The 9,404-nt window shown below is 36.7% G+C and overlaps 1 pseudogene; it reads right to left on the bottom strand.

The window, feature by feature from the left end:
• Positions 1 to 7,475: 7,475 nt before the first annotated feature.
• LOC132546013 (uncharacterized) lies at positions 7,476 to 9,029 on the bottom strand (annotated as a pseudogene).
• Between the last annotated feature and the right edge of the window lie 375 nt (positions 9,030 to 9,404).

Genomic DNA, 9,404 nt, shown 5'->3' with positions numbered 1-9,404 from the left:
TTGATGCACCAACATGATCACTCAGGCACCTGAAATAGTTTATATACAACAAGAACGCACAAGAACAGTTAAATGTTTATTACACTAAAGAAAATAGACAAGCTACGGTTTGGCGTAACAGGGGCTACTCACTCTATTCATAATCACTATTAACTACTAGAAAATTATAACTTAAAACAAGACTCTGAGCTGTTTCGGAGCTAGATTAAGAGTCCCTACAGAGAAGTTACTAGACCCTGGACGATACCAGAGAAGCTACTAGACTCTGCAAGTGGCCCTAGAAAAACAGCATTATAAATAGAATATTCACCACCAGCTAGACCCTCAACGATATGAGAGAAGCTGAAAATGTTAGCTAGACCCTCAACGATATGAGAGAAGCTGAAACAAATTGGGAATATTCTATTATTATGAATTGGGGGTAAAATTCCCCAAGAATTAAGAGCTCAACGATATGAGAGAAGCTGAAAATGTTAGCTAGACCCTCAACGATATGAGAGAAGCTGAAACAAATTGGGAATATTCTATTATTATGCATTGGGGTTAAAATTCCCCAAGAATTAAGTGCCAAAATGAACGCATGTTTAACAGAGTGATAACGCCCAGGTAAAAACAAATATTAATAAGAAACTGATAAATGCAGAAGATCCTTAAGTTACTAAGAGTGAGTAGCCCATTATACATAAAAATATGGTTATCTTATAACTGTTGCACATGAAACAAAAACAAAAAATACATGAGTATAAAATAAAACCAATGGTGTAGCCGGGGACGGTGGGTGGGAATGCACAAATTTCGCAAACAAATGCCTCCACCAAAAACTCAAACTATATGCTGCGGGGCCTTCAGATCCCTAACAGGGCATCCTCCCCGAGAACGCTGATTGGTCAATTAATTAGCATCAACCAGAACTCATCAGCATACATAAATAAACAAAATTATAATGCCTGCAGGGCAAGGAAAATCACTAACACTAATACATAATGAAAATCTTAATTGAAAATTGCTATGTCAGCTAGCAAGGAGAACTTATTGTATATAAACTATAATTTAATAACAATATTAAATTATCATTTTATATACAACAAGAACGCACAAGAACAGTTAAATGTTTATTACACTAAAGAAAATAGACAAGCTACGGTTTGGCGTAACAGGGGCTACTCACTCTATTCATAATCACTATTAACTACTAGAAAATTATAACTTAAAACAAGACTCTGAGCTGTTTCGGAGCTAGATTAAGAGTCCCTACAGAGAAGTTACTAGACCCTGGACGATACCAGAGAAGCTACTAGACTCTGCAAGTGGCCCTAGAAAAACAGCATTATAAATAGAATATTCACCACCAGCTAGACCCTCAACGATATGAGAGAAGCTGAAAATGTTAGCTAGACCCTCAACGATATGAGAGAAGCTGAAACAAATTGGGAATATTCTATTATTATGAATTGGGGGTAAAATTCCCCAAGAATTAAGAGCTCAACGATATGAGAGAAGCTGAAAATGTTAGCTAGACCCTCAACGATATGAGAGAAGCTGAAACAAATTGGGAATATTCTATTATTATGCATTGGGGTTAAAATTCCCCAAGAATTAAGTGCCAAAATGAACGCATGTTTAACAGAGTGATAACGCCCAGGTAAAAACAAATATTAATAAGAAACTGATAAATGCAGAAGATCCTTAAGTTACTAAGAGTGAGTAGCCCATTATACATAAAAATATGGTTATCTTATAACTGTTGCACATGAAACAAAAACAAAAAATACATGAGTATAAAATAAAACCAATGATGTAGCCGGGGACGGTGGGTGGGAATGCACAAATTTCGCAAACAAATGCCTCCACCAAAAACTCAAACTATATGCTGCGGGGCCTTCAGATCCCTAACAGGGCATCCTCCCCGAGAACGCTGATTGGTCAATTAATTAGCATCAACCAGAACTCATCAGCATACATAAATAAACAAAATTATAATGCCTGCAGGGCAAGGAAAATCACTAACACTAATACATAATGAAAATCTTAATTGAAAATTGCTATGTCAGCTAGCAAGGAGAACTTATTGTATATAAACTATAATTTAATAACAATATTAAATTATCATTTTATATACAACAAGAACGCACAAGAACAGTTAAATGTTTATTACACTAAAGAAAATAGACAAGCTACGGTTTGGCGTAACAGGGGCTACTCACTCTATTCATAATCACTATTAACTACTAGAAAATTATAACTTAAAACAAGACTCTGAGCTGTTTCGGAGCTAGATTAAGAGTCCCTACAGAGAAGTTACTAGACCCTGGACGATACCAGAGAAGCTACTAGACTCTGCAAGTGGCCCTAGAAAAACAGCATTATAAATAGAATATTCACCACCAGCTAGACCCTCAACGATATGAGAGAAGCTGAAAATGTTAGCTAGACCCTCAACGATATGAGAGAAGCTGAAACAAATTGGGAATATTCTATTATTATGCATTGGGGTTAAAATTCCCCAAGAATTAAGTGCCAAAATGAACGCATGTTTAACAGAGTGATAACGCCCAGGTAAAAACAAATATTAATAAGAAACTGATAAATGCAGAAGATCCTTAAGTTACTAAGAGTGAGTAGCCCATTATACATAAAAATATGGTTATCTTATAACTGTTGCACATGAAACAAAAACAAAAAATACATGAGTATAAAATAAAACCAATGATGTAGCCGGGGACGGTGGGTGGGAATGCACAAATTTCGCAAACAAATGCCTCCACCAAAAACTCAAACTATATGCTGCGGGGCCTTCAGATCCCTAACAGGGCATCCTCCCCGAGAACGCTGATTGGTCAATTAATTAGCATCAACCAGAACTCATCAGCATACATAAATAAACAAAATTATAATGCCTGCAGGGCAAGGAAAATCACTAACACTAATACATAATGAAAATCTTAATTGAAAATTGCTATGTCAGCTAGCAAGGAGAACTTATTGTATATAAACTATAATTTAATAACAATATTAAATTATCATTTTATATACAACAAGAACGCACAAGAACAGTTAAATGTTTATTACACTAAAGAAAATAGACAAGCTACGGTTTGGCGTAACAGGGGCTACTCACTCTATTCATAATCACTATTAACTACTAGAAAATTATAACTTAAAACAAGACTCTGAGCTGTTTCGGAGCTAGATTAAGAGTCCCTACAGAGAAGTTACTAGACCCTGGACGATACCAGAGAAGCTACTAGACTCTGCAAGTGGCCCTAGAAAAACAGCATTATAAATAGAATATTCACCACCAGCTAGACCCTCAACGATATGAGAGAAGCTGAAAATGTTAGCTAGACCCTCAACGATATGAGAGAAGCTGAAACAAATTGGGAATATTCTATTATTATGAATTGGGGGTAAAATTCCCCAAGAATTAAGAGCTCAACGATATGAGAGAAGCTGAAAATGTTAGCTAGACCCTCAACGATATGAGAGAAGCTGAAACAAATTGGGAATATTCTATTATTATGCATTGGGGTTAAAATTCCCCAAGAATTAAGTGCCAAAATGAACGCATGTTTAACAGAGTGATAACGCCCAGGTAAAAACAAATATTAATAAGAAACTGATAAATGCAGAAGATCCTTAAGTTACTAAGAGTGAGTAGCCCATTATACATAAAAATATGGTTATCTTATAACTGTTGCACATGAAACAAAAACAAAAAATACATGAGTATAAAATAAAACCAATGATGTAGCCGGGGACGGTGGGTGGGAATGCACAAATTTCGCAAACAAATGCCTCCACCAAAAACTCAAACTATATGCTGCGGGGCCTTCAGATCCCTAACAGGGCATCCTCCCCGAGAACGCTGATTGGTCAATTAATTAGCATCAACCAGAACTCATCAGCATACATAAATAAACAAAATTATAATGCCTGCAGGGCAAGGAAAATCACTAACACTAATACATAATGAAAATCTTAATTGAAAATTGCTATGTCAGCTAGCAAGGAGAACTTATTGTATATAAACTATAATTTAATAACAATATTAAATTATCATTTTATATACAACAAGAACGCACAAGAACAGTTAAATGTTTATTACACTTAAGAAAATAGACAAGCTACGGTTTGGCGTAACAGGGGCTACTCACTCTATTCATAATCACTATTAACTACTAGAAAATTATAACTTAAAACAAGACTCTGAGCTGTTTCGGAGCTAGATTAAGAGTCCCTACAGAGAAGTTACTAGACCCTGGACGATACCAGAGAAGCTACTAGACTCTGCAAGTGGCCCTAGAAAAACAGCATTATAAATAGAATATTCACCACCAGCTAGACCCTCAACGATATGAGAGAAGCTGAAAATGTTAGCTAGACCCTCAACGATATGAGAGAAGCTGAAACAAATTGGGAATATTCTATTATTATGCATTGGGGTTAAAATTCCCCAAGAATTAAGAGCCAAAAATGAACGTATGTTTTAACAGAGTGATAACACGCAGGTAAAACAGAGTGAGAGCCCCCAAGAATATATTTGCTGTAGAGTATGCTAAAAGAGCTGTGAGATTCTTGCTGCATCAAACAATCTGCATTTGATTGAAAAATCCAATGTCTTCTTCTATCTCAAATTAGGAGAAGTAATCTTGGTGTCCTGTTCATGGAAACATCAAAGGCGACCCCAATCCCCTGTCCCTTTTTATTTATCTCTTTAGATTAAAGGCTTTCAGGCCTTGTCAGCTTCTGATCAGTATCAGTTGATATACTACGATGGAGATAGATTCTTTATCAGCTGATGGACTAGGGTAAATGTAGATTCTTTATCAGCTGATGGACTAGGGTAAAGATATATTCTTTATCAGCTGATTGGCCAGGGTGGGGGTAGATATCTGTATATTTTTTAAAAGGCCTGTTGTTAAATCTGTCATATTCTTGTTAATGATTATTTGTATAGAAAGGAACATTGGAATACATATATACATTCAGATATCGTGTTGAGTTCTTTTTACAACAAACTGAGTTCATATTCTGTATTACATGAAGCAGGCTTTGATTATTCACTGTCAAACTTTGATGAGAGCATTAATTTATGGTGTTATCTGTTTGTTCAGAGATCTCCTCCCTCAATTTCCAAAAAATTGTTTTCAAACTTGGTAAGTTGAAATACCTTGGCATATGAAGTTGTGTTTTCCTGGACAGCAATTGATTATACTTTATTTGAAAGAGTTACTGCCCCTTGTTTTTTTCCTAATGTTAATCTTGTCTGGAGATCTCAGTTTTTATAGCATTTATAACTACATGTATGACTTGAAAATATGTTTTCCAACATCATTCAATTCAACAATTGCTCTTTGTGTTTTGCTGACATGGCCCAAATTTCTTGAAATAAATGTCAATGATATGAAAAGACTAAGTATTTACGAAAAACAGATGAATGATGCAGGCCAATTTTAGCTTTTTCAATTTTCATGGAGGTATAGCCCTTTAATCAATTAAACTTAAAACCCCTTCACACTAGGCGACATCCTCACTACATCCAACCACATCCTGGATTTATTTTAGGACACAGTGAAAAGGCAGTAAGAACTTGAACAGCATAGCAAAAATGCAGGAGATTTTGATAAGGATGTGGTATGGTCATCATTGTGGTGGAGGATGTGAACGAATTCTGAACATGATAAAAATTTAGGTAGTGAGGATGTGGTCAAATCAGAATGCAGTAAGAACCTAATAAGGATGAGGTAACAATGTTATTGATGCTGTAATGACATAACGAAAACGTAACAGATTTCAAAGATGCAGTAGAGGCATTACACAAATGGAAAGGATTGTTCTTTATGCTCACTGTGTTGTTCCCTGTTCTTGCTGTGTCAGTGTTGTTTTCACTATGACCTTTCTGTGCTTATGGTATGCCAATGCCATGTTATAGAAGATCATATTAAATATCAGTACGTTCAAGCAGTGCTTACTATGTTAATGACTTGTCCGCAGCAGGTTTTCAGCACGTCTATGTCAGGTTTAGAGAATCCCCTTTAAATACTGGACTTACTTCGCTACAACTACTAGGGAAAGTGGCATAGCAGCATCAATATGTACACTGTCACCTTGTTCTGACAAGGACAACAGGTTCTTAGTGTTGTAACCCTGACTCTGAGGTTTATCATAGGTCGCCATGGTTTCTACAACATTGGCAGCTGATAAAATAGCATCTGGACCTTGCTCTTTCTCTTCCAGCATGGCCTGCTTTCGAATGAGTTGATTTTTGTGGCATATTATCCAATGTTGGTTCGACCTCTTCCATCAGGAGGAATGACTTTAAGCAGTAAGCTGAAGCAATATTTATAGAGAGAGTTTGAATGCAGTAAGAGCATGACAGGTATGTTGTGCGCAGGTAAGAAAGGTCTTTTAGATCGTAGTAAGAACTTAGTATTAGACATAGTGCAGGCATGACTGCGTAAAGTGAGGAACTAATAGGAACGTACATGTTAGATGCAGTACTGTTAGAACTTATCAGGGATGTAACAAGATATTAAACGAACATGAAAATCGCTGTGTTTTCTGAAATTTTCTGGACACAGTGCAGCCTTTATGGTCTTTGTCTAGTGTGAAGGGGGCTTTACTGAAACATTGTCCACTCAATATCACAGGTAGTTTTCAACAGATCAACTTCAAATTTCAATACCATTACAGCTGAGAAAATTGGATCACCTTAATTTTCGATCCCTAATTCATGGAGTTATGGCCCTTTATTCAACAACTCTGTGAAGAGGGCTTTACTGAAACAGTGTCTGCTCAATAGCTCAATTAGCATTCAACAGATCAACTTCAAACTTCATAGGGAGGGTTCATTAACATTATAGTAAGGACAAAATAAAAAAAAAACAAAACTTTCGGCCTGTAATTCACAGAGTTATGGCCCCTTATTTAAATAACTTAAACAGTGTCTGCTCAATATCTTCAGTAGTTCACGAATTCACTTAAAACTTCACAACAAAGACCATAACCATCATACCTGGACAAGTTCTATGACCAAAATTGTTTGCTTGTTGTTCATTGACTAATGTCCTTTGTAAAATGAACGGAACAACTGATTTTCACAGATCATGTTGAAATGTTATTGCCATTATGCTCGATCTGTTTTCTCCATTTTCCTTCAGCATTTCACAACAGACTCTTTCCTTCCCTTTCCTGTTACAGAATGCTCATTCGACCTATGACAGACGAATCATGCAACACCTGAAACTCTTGTTAGTCTGTTTCTCTTACACTTTGTCGACTTTATAACTAAAATATGAGATTGTTTTCTCATATATTAACAGCATTTTGAATCAACAATATTTCAAAAAGTTATTGTCTCTTTCAGCATTTTAGTTTTTATGGTCCTGCATACGTTTTACAACTCAGACCAGCTCGAAGATAAGCTAAATCAAACCATGGGCAGTTTTTTAATTAGAGTTCAACCAGTCTATAATTCATGAACTTAACATATAACGTGGCCAAGGTGACTGACATCTGCCAAAAGTCCGAATGAAGAATTTGACAGAGAGCCATTTGCTATCTGACTGAATGCTAAGCAGAAACTTGAGTTTATCTGGAGGAAACTTGCTCTTGATGTACACACAGTTTGGCGACACACAGGCATGCTTACTCAGTAGTTTCTCTAAAGACACATCGCGGGGAATTTCTAGCATAGTAATTCCGCAGGAAAAGCAACACACTCTGTCCTTAGGACCAATGTAATAAAATCCTGCCTCAGCTAGGTTACTTTTTAACTTGTGGTTGCCATCAACATCCATCTTCGAGGTAGATTCGACCTCCATTTCACGAAGAGATTCGTGTCTTTTTTCTATGGATTCATAGTCAGCATTGTTGACTAGAGATTTTTTGTTTCTTCTGCCTTCTTTTGCCAGTTTCTCAATAACGTCTTCAGGCATCTTTTTCTTAACTAAAGCACATGTTGGGAAACTCATCGCATGTACGGTCCACGGATCCTCTGATTCTTTCCAAGCAACTATGCATCCCCCACAGTGGTAACATCGCACGCGGTCACGCAATCCAGCAAAGAAGAAGCCCGCTTCTGCCATAAATGTCTTTTTGTTGTGGAAAACTGTGCCATTGAACGTATTCTTTCTCTTTTCTTCATTATCATATTCTGGATATTGTACTGTGTCAGGAAGGATTCTTTCAACGATAAGACGTCTTACAGCATAGTAAATCTCAGACATTACTTTCCTTTCGACCACCATCGGCCCATCAATTGTATAAGCTACTATGCACTGGTTTTGTTCGAGGTCTTCTATATCCAGAACACTACTGCAGATTGATGGAAAGAATTCTTGATTAACAATGTCCATACTGTCTTTATCATCTGTGTCAATTCTCAACTTCACTTTTGTTCTCAGTGACCGCATGTGTGGTAACAGTTCCATCATTTTGTCGGTTTTGTTATTTTGATGACTCTCGATGTTTTCCTTATACTCACTTAGATCCAGGGTTACTTTGAATTCAGATGGCTCTGTTTTTATCCCCAAAATATTCAAATTTGTTGAGTTGATGTTTGGGAATCCAGCATGGAACAGGACGTCCTGCAAACATTGAGATCGTGGCGCCGCACGAATTACTACATGACAGCTATTTTCACGCATGTCAGGTATTCGATTGTCATTCAGAACCCAATCGAGAGCATTAGACATATCTTTTGAATCCGATTTTTGACTTTCATATGTTTTTTCAAGTGAAACGTAATGACATTGTTTGGAGAGTTCGGAAGGACCAACAAGACGTAGTTGTTGGAGAAGTTCGTCTGATATTGGTGTTACTATCAGGATTTTGTTTGATCGTCGTACCAGTTTTCATATGCTTTCAATTATTGGATGTCCTGACAAAATGTCGCTTTCTAAATCACAACATGTGACACCTCTGTTTTTTAATGGTGTCAGGATCACTTTGTCTACTTCGGACTGCTTAGATTCGTCAAAAACAACAAACACGTCAAATTGACTACCACTGGTGTGTTCTTCAGCCATAGAGTACGGTAGGGTGTAAGCTGAAATGGAAGTGTAACATTGTGTCAATGAGTGTGAAAAGAATATTATGAAGTATTATAAAACCTAAGAACAGGAATGACATGACATCAAGGATCACTGAAAAATGGACGTGTCTTTGTATTTCAGAAAGACAAATTTCACATCAATTTTGACTCATTTTTATTATGTAATAAATATCCACCGACTGGAATAGCCAGAGATCCGGAGGGCCCTATCTGTCAATGGTTTATATCTAAACAAGTTAATGTGCTTCATCTAGATTTGCATCAGATATAATTCTGGACCATCCATGCAGTCATGAAAACAAAATAAAAGTTGGTGTTTCTCTGCTTTTCGGCACCATCTCTAAAGCCT

This window comes from Ylistrum balloti, unplaced genomic scaffold (genome assembly GCF_031769215.1).
Source record: "Ylistrum balloti isolate Yb309-2 unplaced genomic scaffold, AGI_CSIRO_Ybal_v1 Utg369602, whole genome shotgun sequence".
NCBI classification, from domain to species: Eukaryota; Metazoa; Mollusca; class Bivalvia; order Pectinida; family Pectinidae; genus Ylistrum; species Ylistrum balloti.
Note: the sequence above shows the minus strand (reverse complement) of the source record. Positions and strands in the feature narration are given on the sequence as shown.